Source organism: Phyllostomus discolor, chromosome 12 (genome assembly GCF_004126475.2).
Source record: "Phyllostomus discolor isolate MPI-MPIP mPhyDis1 chromosome 12, mPhyDis1.pri.v3, whole genome shotgun sequence".
NCBI lineage: Eukaryota > Metazoa > Chordata > Mammalia > Chiroptera > Phyllostomidae > Phyllostomus > Phyllostomus discolor.
In genome coordinates this window covers 14936915-14952737 of record NC_040914.2, presented here as the reverse complement: position 1 = coordinate 14952737, position 15823 = coordinate 14936915, and the positions used below count along the sequence as shown (strand labels likewise).

Here is a 15823-nt window from a genome sequence, read left to right as displayed (position 1 = left end):
GCCGGCCTCGGGGGAGTGTAACCCTTTCGTCCACCTCAGTGGTGGAGCGTCGTCCTGTAACAGAAGGGTTTTGGGTTTGATTCTGGTCAGGGCACTTACAATCTCTGGTCCCTGTGCGTATGGGAGGCAGCCAATCACCGTTTCCCTCACCCTCTCTTCTCTCTCCCTCTTCCTCTCTTTCTCTAAAAGCAATGAAGAGATGAGGATAAAACAAAACAAAACAAAACAAAACAGTGTAAGCTTGAACACTGGACCCCAGCTGTCATTTCCTAGCTGTGTGGCGTTGGGAGTGCTCCTTAACTGTCTGTGCCTCAGCATTCTCATTCGCACAGTGGAAATAACAGTGGTGCCCACCTCATGGTGTGGCTGCTGCTGGTGGTGCTGTTGTTGTTAGTGGTGAGTTGGTCCTCATGAGGCTTAGGACGTCACCTGGCCCAGAAGAGAGCTCAGACCCAGTCTGACTCTTGTTCTTTTCCAGGATGTGACAGCTGACACACAGCCACCACAGCCACTGTGGCCCAGGTCTGCGGCCTAGAGTTTCACGGGTCTTTCTGTGGGTACCACAGCTGTGTCCCTCGAGGTGGAAGATAGAATAATGTCCCCCACTCACCAAAGATTTTCACATCTTAATGCCCAGACCCTGTGATTAGGTTACCTTGCATGGCAAAGGGACCTCGAAGGTGTGATTAAGTTGAGGATAATGAGACTAAGAGACTACCCTGGGTTAGCAGGAAAGGTCCAACGTAGTCACCTGGGTCCTTACAAGAGGAAGGCAGGAGGACCAGAGAGAAGGTGTGACGTGGAGCGGGTCAGAGCTAGGTGGCCAGGAGCCAAGGAATGCAGGCAGCTTCGGGAAGCTGGGGAAGGCCCGGAGCAGTTCTCCCCTGGAGCTTTTACAAGGTACACAGCCTTTGATGTGAGCCCTGTGAGACCTGTTTCAGATTCTGACCTCCAGAACTGTAAGATAGGGAAACTGTGTTGCTTTGACCACTATGTTTGTGGCAATTTGTTACAGCAGCAATTGGAAACTAACACTCTCAACTTCAAGCCATGTTTGGACGACTTCATGGCACTTGTAGTTACACATCTTAATTTGTTTTATTTATTTTAAAAAGACTATGTGTATTTATAGTTAATAAATAGCTATAGATCTACATTTTATTTATTAGTTACCTACAAGAAATTTTCTATAAGACTGCCAACTGAATTCTCAAAACAAACTTTTCAGGCCAGAAGAGATTGACAAGAAATATTCAAAGTGATGAAAAGCAAGGACCTACAGCCAAGATTACTCCTCCCAGCAAGCTGTCATTTGGAATGAAAGGGCAGATAAAGTGCTTCCCACACAAGAAAAACCTAAAGGAGTCTATCTCCACCAAATCAGTGTCATATAAAATGTTAAAGGGTCTTCTTTAAGAAGAAGAAAAAGAAGATAAAAAATATGAACAATAAAGTGGCAATAAATACATATTAGCAACAATTGATTCTAAAAAACAAAATAAAAAAATAACCAGAATAGAAACAGAATCATAGATACAGAGAACATTGCCAGGTGGGAGGGTGGTCATGGGGATGGACAAAAAGGTGAAGGGGTTAAGGAGTACACCTTTGTAGTTACAGATTAGTCATGGGACTGACTAATACAGCATAGGGAATAGAGTAGCCAAAGAACGTACATGAGGTCTGTCCAGGAAAGTATTCAGCCATATAATCAGCCATGTAATAAGAAAAATGGAGACATTTATTGAAGAAGATACAAGAAACATTGTACACAGGACAGTGATGCCTCAGTCCCCTTCGAAGCAGACACTTTGGGACCTCACACAGTTCTCCCAGCATCTCTTCCACTGTTCAAAAACACTCTGCAAACTCCTTTGTTGGAATTGCCATGGGCTTCTCTGTTGTATTTTCTTGAATATCACCAAAGGTCTGAAATCTCTTCCCTTTCAAAGGTGATTTTAGTTTTGGGGAAAGCCAGAAGTCACAGAGTGCCAAATCTGGACTGTAGGGTGGTTGAGAGAACTGCGTGATTTGACGTTTCACCAAAATACCCCGCACAAGCCATGATGCATGAGTGGGCATGTTGTCGTGATAAAGCTGCTAATCACCAGTTGCCCATAGCTGAGGACATTTTTGTCATGTTGCATCTCTCAACCAGTGAAGAATATTGAGGTAGTGCTCCTATTAATCATTTGGCCTAGAGGGGCATACTCATGATGGACAACACCTTCCCAAACAAAAAACACAGTTAACATGGTCTTGATCTTTCAGTGACTTTGTTGTACCTTCTTTGGGCTTAGAGAACCAGGCAACTTCCATTGGGATGACTGGACCTTTGTTTCCAGATCATTGCTGTAGCCTCAAGATTGATCTCCAGTTATGACCTTCTTGAGGAGACCTGGCCCATTGGTAGTGACTGGAATCAAGTCATTAGCAACTGCAGCATGATGTTCCTTCTGCTCTGGTAGCAGAAGCTATGGAAATAATTTTATGAGGACATGTTTCATGATGAGATCCTGTGTCAAAATCTTGGGCACAGTAGTTTTTGGAATCCCCAGATCAGTTTCTAGTTCTTGCACTGTTGGTCACCCATCTTCGTTGACTGCAGCCTATACAAGTTCAGCTTTCTCAGGTGTTCTGCTTGTTGCAGGTCTTCCAGAACACGGATCTTTTTTGACAGACTCTTGACTATCTTTGAAGTGTTTGTGCCACACTTTTATTTGTGCTGCACTCATTGCATCATTTGCAAAAGCCTCTGAACCATCTGAATAGTTTCCGCGGAGGGATGTTCAAGCTTAATGCAAAATTTGATGCAGATTTCTTGCTTTACTCGCTCAGTCATTTTGAATGTGACAGCCACACAGTGCACATACTCACTCAGCAGTGTCTACTGCCCCCACTGACTAGTACAGTGAAGTCATCATTGTTCACATATGCACATTGAAGTCCATTCTCCTTGGCTGCCAGGTCACATCAATATCACACAAACCACTCTTGTTATATTAATAATGGCTGGGCTTTTTCTAAACAGACCTTTGTATATTCCTTGGACTAGTACAGAATTAAGGAATCTACTTAAATTTTTCTTAATTTTCTCCAGGACCCTGATGGATTTGCAAAGGAATTTAATTTAACTGTTAGAACCAGTGATCTTGCCAATTCTGACCTATACTAATTAATAATTAATATACCTACTGGTATCTGGGAGCAATGCAAGAAAATTACTAAATAAGCTTCACTGGGTAACTTTTTAGGAGGCATCTGTTTACCTTAAGAAGTGTTATAGAAAACTGAAAACCAGAACCAAGCATTTGGTTGCTCCAACAACTATAAGAGAATGTTTTCCCTTCTCTCTACTAGTAGTTTAGGACAAATTGAAATAAACATAAAAAAGGAAATTACTAAGGCCCTTGTAAGATACTGGGGCTACTTTATCTGTTCTTAACCATTCTGGACTAAGTTGCCTTTTCCCTCAGAGTAAAGCTTCCCTGCAACTGGTAGGGATATCTAATCAACCAATGACTGATTTTAAATAAGAACTTGCCACTACACCTATTAGAAAGATCAAGTCAGCCAATCCTATTAAAATAACTATTGATAATACATTGCCTGAACCTAATATTCACCAATATCCTTTAAGACCTGACACCCTAGAAGGAACAAAGCCCATTACATGATATTACTTTAAAAGGGGACTTTGATTCGATGTATACCCCCTGTAATTCTCCTACCCTTTCAGTAAAGAAACCAAAGAGAAAAGGATGAAGATTTGTACAAGATCTCAGAGCTATAGATTAGATAGTTATTCTTAGATATTTTGTGGTTCCAAGTCCACATAGTACGTTATTATCAGCCGTTCTTGTGGATCTTCAATATTTTCCAGTAATGGATCTATGTAGTGCCTTTTCCAGCATTCCAGTAGAAAAAGACAGTCAACATTTCCTTGCCTTCACCTGGGAAATTGCCAGTTTACTTGGACTAGAGTGCCCCAGGGATATATAGAGAGTCCTACGTATTTCTCCCGGATGTTAAAAGCTGATATAAATACCTGGCTGGCATAGCTCAGTGGATTGAGCGTGGGCTGTGAACCAAAGTGTCTCAGGTTCAATTCCCAGTCAGGGTACATGCCTGGGTTTCAGGCCATGACCCCCAGCAACCGCACATTGATGTTTCTCCCTCTCTCTCTTTCTCCCTCCATTCCCTCTCTAAAAATAAATAAATAAAATCTTTAAAAAAAGAAATTTAAAAGCTGATATAAATAATGCTAAATTTAAAAGATTTCACTCTAATCCAATATATGGATGATTTTTTAAAATGATCTAGGGCATTACTATACTTACAAAAGTACACAATTTACCTACTACAAAAGCTAGCTATAAAAGTTCTCAAAAAATAAGTTTCAATTTTGCCTACACCAATTACTTCATCTGTCTCATATCTAAAAGTGGGCAACACATTAACCCTGAAAGAGTCAGAGGAATTCTATCTTTCCCTCTTTTAAAAACAAGAAAGCAGCTTAGAGGATCCCTGCTTTTGTGACTGGGTATTATCTCCATTGGGTTCTAAATTTTTTATTAATGGCCCAGCCTCTATATGTCCTATGAAAGTCAAGTTGACCTGATCCAATTCAGTGGAACCCAGAAGGGAAACAAGCAGTAAAATATTTAAAGAATTATTTAAAGCTCCTGTTCTGGGACACCTTAAATATAAACTTTGTAATTTTTATGCATAAAAACAAACAAACAAACAAACAAACAAAACTTTGGAAGTTTTAACTGAAAAACAGAGACCTATAGGATATTATAATCAGCAGTTAGACTAGTGGCAAAATGGCTCTCTACCTTCATGACAGCCAACTCTGCAATAGTTATAGTATGCAAACAAACAAACAAACAAACAAAAAGGTAGTATGGGTTCTGCTTTGTGTATGTTCCTCATAGACACAAACAAATCTCCCCTGAATTCTCATCACACTCAACACTCTGATAGTTGGCTGGACCTTGCTTTCTGTACCTAATTTTTTTAAACTTGAGGTAACAGTCTTAACCCAGCAACTTTGCTGCCTTCTTCGCAGGATGAAAACATCCACAACTGTATGTTGCCCACTGACTGCCTTCTTGTCACTAGGGATCATTTACAGGAAACTTTTTTTTATTTTTTAAATATATTTTATTGATTATGCTATTACAGTTATCCCAATTATCCCTCTTTGCCCCCTCTACCCAGTACCCTCATTACCTCTGGCAATCCCCTCCCCTTTAGTCACATCCATGGGTTATGTGTATACATTTTATGGTTTCTCCATTTCCTATTGGGTTTTCAGCATCCCAAGTCTATTCTGTACCTACCAATTTGTATTTCTTAATCCCTGCACCTTTTTTCCCCATTCTCCCTCTTCCCCCTCCCAAATGATAACCCTCCAAATAATCTTCATATCTATGGCTCTGTTTCTGTTCTACTTGTTTCTTAGTTTGTTTTTTAGATTCAAATATTGATACTTGTGAATTTATTGCCATTTTAGTATGCATAGTTTTGATCCTCTTTTTCTTAAGTAAGTCCCTTCGATATTTCATATTAATAATGGCTTGGTGATGATGAACTCCTTTAGCTTAACCTTGTCTGGGAATCACTTTATCTGCTCTTCCATTCTAAGTGATAGCTTTGTTGGATTTTAGAGTAATTTAGGTTGTAGGTCTTCGCTTTTCATTACTTGGAATACTATTTGCCAGTTCCTTCTTGCTTGCAAAATTCATTTGAGAAATCAGCTAAAAGTCTTATGGGAACTCCTTTGTAGGTAAGTCTCTGCTTTTCTCTTGCTGCTTTTAAGATTTGCTCTTTATTTTTAACTTTTGGCAATTTAATTATGATATGTCTTGGTGTGGTCCTCTTTGTGTCCATCCTGTTTGGGACTCAGTGCTTCCTGGACTTGTATGTCTAGTTCCTTCACCAAATTAGGGAAGTTTTCTTTCATTATTTGTTCAAATAAGTTTTCAATTTCTTGCTCCTTCTCTTCCCCTTCCAGCACCCCTATGATTCCAATGTTGGAATGTTTGAAGTTGGCCTAGAGGTTCCTTAGCTTATCTTCATTTTTTTACATTCTTTTTTTCTTCTTGCTGTTCTAATTGAATGTTTTGTTTCTTCTTATGTTCCAAGTTATTGATTTGATTCTTGGCTTCTTCCAGTCTACTTTTGATTCCCTGTAAATTTTTATTTATTTCAGTTAGTGAAATCTTTATTTCTCCTGAGGTTTTTTATGTTTTTGAAGTACCCAAAGAGTTCCTGGAGCATCCTGATAACCTGATAAGTGTTTTGATCTCTGTATCTGATAAGCTGCTTATCTCCATTTTGTTTAGTTCTTTTTCTGGATTTTTGTTCTGTTCTTTTAATTGGGCTGTATTTCTCTGCCTCCTTATTTTAGCAGCCTCCCCATGTTTGTTTCTATGTATCACATAGAGCTGCTTTGAATCCCAGTCTTAGTAGCATGGCCTATTGTAGAAAAGCACACCTGTAAGTTGGATGGGGTAGAACCTTAGGTAGTCACCAGGACAGGGCAACCTGTGTGAACCAGGTTGATGGAGTCACTGATGTGGTGTTGCTATTCCTTGGTTTTGTGTGGAGGAGGGCTCAGAAAGGGAACAATGCCACTGCCTGGCCTCTGGAGTTTTGTCTGGGAGGAAGATATCCCCCAGTACTCACCCTGATGCCTGTATTCTCCCTGTATGCCACTGGTGCCTATCCAGCTGCTGCTCCAGTGCTAGAACCCAGAGGGAACGAGTCTGCATAAATCCTAAGTCTATTGCAGGCCCTTTAAGAGAAGGCTCCTGAGAATCCCACAGTTTCTTCCATGATCCCAACCCACTAGTTTTTACAGCTGGAAGTTATGGGGACTTGTCTTCATAGTACTGGAAATCTGGGCTGGTGGTCTGGTGTGGGTCTGGGATTCCTTGATCCTAAGGTATCCCCCCCAAATTGTACCTACCCCATTGGGTGTGGGACCACCCATTCTTCATCTCTGCACCTCCATGCTTCTCCACATGTCTCCATGTCCCATCCCACCTACCCATCTAGATAAATGTGACTTATTTAAATCCTTGGTTGTTGGACTTCCATACAGCTCGATTTTCTGATGATTCTGGGGGATAATTTATTTTGTAGACTAGTTGTATATTTGCTGTGGCTGTGCAAGAAGGCAAGCCATGCTTGCCCGTGCCTCTGTCTTGACCAGAAGTCTTACAGGACACTTTTTGATAATGATGACTTTAATTGGTTTACAGATGGATCTCTGAAAGATGAACAGAGATGTTACTGAGCTGGATATATGATAACTTTCGTGATGAATATAATTCAAAGTTCTTATTTACCTGATTAAGATATGTACAAGAAACTGATTTAATTGTTTTAACTCTGGTGTGTCAATTTACCAAAAATGAAATAGCCAATATTTGCACCAATAGTAGCTATTCCCTTGGTATAGATCATGACTCTACCATGTTGCAGAAGGAGTGGGTCTGTAACAGGGTGCAGCCAAGAGGGGTGCCCCAAATAGGGATTTGGAATGGGGCCCAGAACTCAGGGTGTCCAGGAAATATTAGGATGTCCTCGCCCCCTCCACCACAGATGTGGGTTGGGGGAAGGGACACATAGAGCAGGGCCATTAAGAGCTGTTTTGAATAGCAATAGCTTTGCAGCTAACCTGTGGTATGGTCATTTAACATATCTATAACCTTTAACTGGTTACATAGATATGTTAAATAGCTGTGGCTATGCTCTGAGCCAGGGGGATGGAAGTAACTTCCCCACCAAGATGTAACTGGGGGGGCAGGTCCCCCGAGTTATAGCACCTGCGTGGGAGCTTGGAGATGATTGGCTCCATGACCTGGGGCCACGCATGCCCAGACTCATGATGGCAGCCCAGTAAAGCTGGAAAGATATGAGAGTGCTGGCAAGTGTAGCCAGTTGTGGGAGGAGTCAGAAATGGGGCTGGGGAGGAAGATTGGTGCGGGGATTTGAACCCAGACTCGGCAGCCCTAGGAAAGAGAATCACGTAGCTATGCTAGAGTGAGGACTCCTACGGCCCTGTGAGAGAGAATCACCATGTGGCTTTAGCAGAGAATCACCACTTGGCTTTGGCAGAGTTGTGACCCCCTCTCCTCACAGCCATTGGGGAAAGGACCACACAGCTTTGCCAGAGTGGGGACCCCACAGCTTTAGAAGGGGGAACCACCACCCGGCTTTAGCAGAGATCCCGGTGACACAGCTGATGGTGCCAGGAATCGAGGGAGGCCTACCAGCCAAGATGGATTACAGGGAAGAACTGGGGGCTGCTTGAGCCATGGACTTCTATTTCTTTTCTTGAGATACGGTACCCCAGACTGGGCAAAAGGGGAACGAAGGACTGTATATGTTTTTGGGTGTTTTAAGGGACTTCGGGATTTTGATGAAGAGACATTAGGTCACTACTTTAAGTTTGTATAGAATTAAATAAACATTTACTTTCCTTTTCACAAATCCCTGGCATTGAGAGATGTCTTTCCTATAAGGTGGCAGACATAATAAACCTGGGGGGTTCCTTTTGGTAATAGTATATCACACTAGGTCCCCATTTTGTCCTGTAACAGGTCTTCTTAACTTCCTCAGGGCAGCACATAAAGAATAAAAAATAGGTTTCAGACTTATTTGAAGTCATATAGAAATTAAAACAATTGGAAATTGCTAAAATTCCAGAACATTCTAAAGCTGCCACCATGAAAGCAAAAGGAAATAATTTAGTTCATGCTGTAGATAGACACCCCAGTGACCTGGACCTCAGAATGCCCTTGCTTCCTATTAAATCAATGAAAGACTCTCTTTTACAATTTCAATTGACAGCTTCAGAGAACAACACAGGATTTGGCACAACAATAAAAGGGAAAATTTGACCCAGAGAAACAGGTATGGTCTCATTCAGAAACCAATCTTATCTAATAAGAATTCAATTAGCTATACTTGCACATGTACATGAGCTAATACAATTGGGCCCTAAAAGATGATTTCATGAAGTAAACATTCTTTACTTTGACTGAGCCTATTATCTTTTTGCATCAACGATAACATACACCTTTGGCATGCCAGGGCAATTTCTTTTCTTTTTTTTTTTTTTTTGGAGTTCTCACTGCTACAATGTAGAGACCACAAAACCCCTCATTGCTATTGTTATTGTGTTGATTGTTAACTACTTACTATGCTTCACCAACCACTGTAAAAGAAGTATGAGTCCATTTTACTTAAATTTTTTTTTATTGTTGTTCAAGTACAGTTGTCTCCATTTTCTCTGTACCACTCCCCCTCACCCCAGCCACCACCACCTCCCACCCCGATCCCCCCCCGCTTGGTTTTGTCCATGTGTTCTTTATACATGTTCCTGGAAACCCTTCTTCCCCCCCCCATCTTTGCTTTTCTTTTTTTCACATCTCCCTAATCTATCACCAGTAATTTCATGTAACCCTTTATGCCTTCTGCTTTGATTGTAATGTGTGAAATAAGGTGCAAAAATGACATTCTCTAGAACATTTTATTGATTCACTGAAATGTTGCTTCCTGGTAATTATCATCAGTTTTTCTCAAATAAAATTATAAAAGTTCTCCACAGGTTTGAAGATTTCTTACATTGACAGCTGAAAATTCCAAGCTCAAAATCAAGACTTGGCCTTTCTGGTGACCTGTGCTCAGCCTACAGCTCCCCGCAGGGCTGGCAAGTGCTGCCTCGTCAGTGCAGAAGACACTCATATCTCCCTCATCACTCATAAAGTTTAAAGAGTTTTAGTTGCTCTGTTTTTAGAACCAAGAAAGAACACCAATATTTTCCCATGCTATCACACAAAACACTGAGGCTTCTTGAGGTGGGGACACTCACCCAGAGTCACACAGCCTGCAGATGGACTCAGACATGCCATGTGTGGGCTGTTGTCACTTGGCATCTCTGCTCCAACCATTTCTATGCTTCTTCTTATGTCAGAGGGACTGAAAGTTTAAATATTACATTTTTTCATACTCAGTACTTTAGAATACAGATGTATAGAAAATTCAGCCTTGAGGTACACTTGTGTGTAATTCAGAAGCTGGAAGGGAGATGGGGACATGATTTCTGCTGCTGTGTTGGCTGATGGTGGGCAGCGACAGACACAGCTTTCTGTGAAGAAGCAGGTGTTTCTGTCCCTCTGGGTGGGGCTGTGGCCGTGCAACCTTGAAACCAGACTTCCAGTGGCAAATCCTTACCTTCCATTTCTTTAGCCTTTCAATGGTTTTAGAGGCACCTAATCATTTGGGTTAAAGACCTTTCTGCACAAATGTTTATGGCAGGTTTACTTGTAACAGCCTGAGGTTGGAAACAACAAGAATGTCCATGAATGGGTGAATGGATAAACAAATTTGGTGCATTTCTGCAATGAAATAGAACTGAGGGATAAAAAAATCTATGTAAAAAATTTGTTGACTCCAGAGGACAAACTTCACCTTAAATTACATATTGCATGATTCCAATTATGAAAATTCTAGAAAATGAAATTAATTTATAATGACAGAGCAGATGAATTTTCTTCATGTGTGGGAAGGAACTGAGAGAGGAGCAGAACTACAAGTGTACAAGAGGGCCTGAAGATACTTTAAGAGTAAGGGGTATTACTCTGGCCACTTTGGCTCAGTTGGTTGGAGTGTCATCTTGTGAACCAGAAGGTTGTGGGTTTGATTCCCATTCAATGCACACGTTTTGCTTGCAGGTTGAAGTCCCACTTGGGGTGGTGTCTGGGAGCCAATAGATTGATGTTTCTCTCGCATCCATGTTTCTTTTTCTCTAGGCTTCTCTCTCAGTCTCTATTTCTATCTCACTTTCTCTCTCTCTAAAAGCAGTGAAATTACTTTCAGGTGAGAATAAAAAGTGAAATAAAATAATTTAAAAAAGAATAAGGAGCATATTCATTATCTTCATTGTAATAACTTCTCTGGTGCATGTCTCTGGAAAACTTAATTGTATACTTTCAATATATTAAATTACATATATGTCAACTATAACTGAATGCACATACACACAGAGAGAGACACACATATATACATACATAATATTGCTTAAAGTGTAAGTTTAATGGAAAATACAAAACTCAAAATAATACCTAACTGTAACATGAGTTTTTTGCACATTTTTCTGCTTGTCCAGCAGAGGGCAGTAGAACTATCCAGCAGCCTGCAGTCTCCCCAGGGGGCTGCTGACCCCCAACTCAGCAGCAGGGTCTGACCATCACCATCATCTCTGAGTCCACAGTTATTTTCACTCTCCAAGCTGTCCACGCTGGACTCCATCAGATCCTCAAACCAGCCAGTCTGCTTACTAAAGGTCAGTCCTTTGCAGACAGCTTTTTCCCATCACCCTGTGTCTTTTGAGGGGCAAATGGTTATTCAACCATCCTTCAGATCTCATCCAAGAGGTCACTTTTTCAGAAGTGCCCTCTGTGATCCCCTGACCAGCTGAGACTCAAGTACATGCTCTGGACACACCAGAACTTTTCCCTCAAGGCCCCTCTCTGGATTATAGTAAACTCCCAGGTGCTGTGGTTTACCTGAGAGCCTGTCTCTGTGACAAGGTAAACTCTATGAGCACAAGGCCCACGCATGACCTGTCCTCTGTAGTTTTCTCAGGGCCCAGGCAAGAGCCTGAGACATCACAGATGCTCAGTGACCCCTCACTAAATGAATGAGGAAACCATAGCATAAAAGCCTGTCGCCCTGAGTGACAGAAAACTTTCGTTACAGTCGTCCCTTGCTATATCGAGGTTCACTTATTGTGGCTTCACTGTATCACAACTGGTGAGTACACATATAGAATTTTATATGTTGTTAAAATTATGTAGGTTTAAGAGTGTAGAAAGTGTTTAAGAGCATATGAAGTGTTTATAAGAGTGTGGGAGAGGTTAATAAGAGAGTGGGAAAGATTTATAGGAGTGTGGGAAGGGTTTATAAAGCCTTAATATATATATAAATAATAAAAGAAATATAACACCGCTACTTTGTGGATTTTCACCTATCTCGGGGGTCTCTGGAATGTAACTCCTACGATAGGTGAGGGATCACTGTACTTTGACAGGGTCTAAGAGCGCCTGCTCTCTCAGGGGCTTCTGTGCTGCTTTATAACCCATGCCTGGCACCACTTACAGGTGAGGTGTGGTGACCACAGGAAAGTCCCCCAGGCAGAGGACAGAAGCTGCCTCAATGGTCAGGAAGCATAGGGATAGGCTCAACCAATAGATATGGAGTAGAAGGTACTTCCTGACCCCATCTACCCAAAACCATAGAGTTATAGCCACCTGACCTCTCTTCACAGGACACACAGGACACCTCTCCGTTCCCACCTGGGAGCCACAGGTTCTTCTGAGACTCCCAGTCCTGGGTGTCTGTCCCTGGAAGAAAGGCTAGTCTGGTAACACACCCGGCTTGACTCCTTTTCATCCTCAGTCATCTCTGTGACCTATGAGATACAAGAAAGTCTAACCTTTTTACAGCATTTGAGAACATGGGGAAGAACCAGTGCCCAGCTGGGTTTCTGTGTCACAGACATAAATTATCATCAGGTTTCAGGGGCCCAAAGCGCTGTGTGGTGCTGACAGGCCCAAGACTAAGACAAGGCAGAGGCCAGTGCTGGGGTGAGTGGGTCATTCTCTCAAAGGAACATGTGCCCCATCAGTCTTGCTGTTGGAAGAGGGTTCCACAGGCCAGTAAGATCAACCTTTCCTGAGAGCTTGTCAGCTGTAGAATCTCTGGTCTGCTGCACCCCTGCAGAGCCAGAAACTGCAGTTTAACAGTGTCTGGAGACTCTACTCATGCACAGGAGATGGGGAGGCTGCCCCATCTCTACATCATGGAATTTCATCTTGTCCAGGCTTCCAAGTTAGCTACACAGCTGCTGAGGCAGCATTTTTAATGTGTCACCTGGGCATCACAATCTTTACAAAGTTTCACAGGTGATCCATTGCACAGTGGGGGTGACATCTCTGTGACAAGTTTTTCTCATGTAGCCCCAGAACTCCTGTCCTGAAAGTAAAAGTCAAATGTGAAAGGGAGAAGCTATAGGGGCAGCCACTATGCACCAACAGGGAGCTGGGGGCTTCCCGGGACATGGATGCCTGAGGCTTGTGCTTTTCCACACACAGCATGTGAGTGTGTGCCTGTGTGTGTGTGTGTGTGTGTGTGTGTGTGTGTTCAAAGGCCTCAGCAGTTCCCAGGTAATCAAAATAGAGGTGGATAGTAAACTCTAAGTAGGAGCCAAAGGTAGCATGATTGATGGCAGGGAAAGGATGGATCTTGGACACAAACCCTGCCCCTGGACCATGTGACCTGGGAAGCGATGTTGTCTTAAGAGGGAGCTCAAAGCATAAGAGGATGGAGAGTAGACCTCACAAGTCCAGACAGAGGTGCCTGTGAGCCTTACTGGACTCACAGAGCAGGCCCCAGTTGCCATGGAGCCTCCCTCAGCTCATACCTGCAGGGGACTTGTCCCCTGGCAAGGGTTCCTGCTGGCTGGTAAGGACATGACAATCTGTGGGGGTGGAGAGGAGGATGGGAGACAGAGACTGGCAGGTAGGGATTCCCTGGGGAGACCAGTACACTGAGAGGAGAGGGAGAGCTTCTGTTTGGACCTGAAAAGAGAGGACAGGGGAGCAGAGTAGGATGGGGAGGGGGCTTAGCCACAGAAAAATCTCATGATCTGGAAGTGGGAGGGGCAGGAAACCCTTGATTACTGTTCATTTTTAAGTTATTCATCACTGAGTACTGAAGTTTGAAAACTGATGATAATAATAACAATTTCTCTCAGCTGAAACTAGAAGGAAGCTTAACAGGGGCATTTAACATTTTTCTTACCACCAACCTGAGAAAGAGCAGGAGGTTTAAGACTCCAAGAACACTCATTCTCTCACGTACAGGTACCTGCAGCCTGTCACAGGCACTTTGGGCACAGAAAGATCAGACAAACCCCTGCCTGCATGGAGCTCATGTTCTGTGGGGAGGAGATGGACAAGGATATGTCCAGACGTGATGTCAGGTACCCACAAGTATTTTGAAGGAAACAGCAGGGACAATTCAGAAAGTAAAAACAGAGGCTCTTTAGAGGAGGTGGTCAGCAAAGATGTCTCCCTAGGATGTCCCTGATTGTCAGCAGGGATCTGAGAGCAGTGAGGGGGTGAGCTGAGCAGAAATCTGGGGAAGAGTAATGAAAACAGGAGAAATATTGGTCTCACAGGTACTAACATAATGGGGGCCATGCTGCTGATCTTGACTATAGGAGATGCACTCACACACATGTGCATGTAGACCAAGGCTGGCAAATGAAGAGAAATGCTCGGCATCTAGGGCCTCATCTTTTCATCTCGGTACATAGATTCAAATATTGATCCATGTTTTTCTTCCTTTCCAGTTTCACTCTTAATGTTCTGGAACCCGCCCACCACAGTCCAACTTGCTGTTGTGTCAACCAATGCTGCTGAAGGGAAGGATGTGCTTCTAAATATCCTCAATAAGTCCCCAAATGCTGTAGTCATTATGTGGTGCAGGGGAGTAGGGAAGAACTCCAATTATCATATTGCAACATTTACAATGCACATGCAAGTGTATAAAAATGAGCCTGCCTATAGTGGCTGAGAAAAAATGAACTCTGATGGATCCTTGCTGTTAGAGAACGTCACTCTGAACGACACAGGACACTTCACTGTAGTCGTCTATCTTCAAAACTCAAAAAAAGAAATAGCAACAGAACAGCTCCTTGTGTACTGTGAACGATTGCTCTCTGCCCTCTGGGCATTGGGCGGGTGAATTCTACTCACACACAGGACTCACACCCTGGACTCTGCCTCCATCCCCCTCTGTATCATGTCTCAGGGTGGGGTTGGGCATTTAGTGCAGGACACACTCTGTGGAGACAAGCTTCCACAGATCAGAGTTCCCTCCCCAGATTCCAGCCCTGCACACACTCGCCACAGAGAGAAGGGCCAGTCTGATGGGAGTAACTCACAGAGGGAGACCACTCTCAGTCCAGCTGTTGGGCTTTACCCTGTGAACATGACCTTGAGAGCAACACTGAAATACTCTGTAAAATCCTGGCCTGATAAGCTTCCTGGATTCCTCACAGAGAAGCTTAGCTTGAGTAGCCCCTCTCCAGACCCCTTTCTCAGAGCTCCTGAGACAAGGGACCCTTGGAAGTGTGTGTCAGGTAGGGCTTGTATTCCTGGGAAGGGCTGATGTGGAACAACATTGTTCTGGGTGCCCAGTTCAGAGGCTCTTGAGTGGTCATCATCCAGGGAAGGAGTGGAACCTGGTTTGTCGCTGAGACCATGATTGGAAATCACAGCTGAACTAGGTCCACAGATCATCAGCCAAATGTCTTGGGAAACTTAAAAAACTCTAGAGGAAGGTAGATGTCCCCAGGAGAAACTGGAGGAAAGATGCTGCTGGCAGCTCCTTGTCCACCAGGGATCAGCCCAGGGGACTCTGTCTTGGAGCCGATCAACAACAGGTGCCTCTTACTGGAACAGCTCTTTAATCTCAAGAGTTAGGTCAGATACTGTGAATAGTTTATAGTTAATACACAGACAACCTGGCAGCCAAATATTTATCCTGCTCCACTGAGGGTGAGCTGAGAAACCAGGAGGTACAGTTACTAAGGCAGAGTCACACAGACCATGAGCAGCCGAGCACAGTCATGTGAGGTCTGTCTGCAGCCATAGCTCCATCCTCTCCTTCACCCCAGGGGCTATGAAGTGTCTGTGGATCCCTAAGCCAACCATTTGTTCACACGCTTTCTTCT

At 43.1% G+C, this 15823-nt stretch overlaps 1 pseudogene; it reads left to right on the top strand.

Moving 5' to 3' along the window:
• The first annotated feature begins 13198 nt into the window (after positions 1-13198).
• Positions 13199-14832, top strand: LOC118497660 (annotated as a pseudogene).
• The last annotated feature ends 991 nt before the right edge of the window (positions 14833-15823 follow it).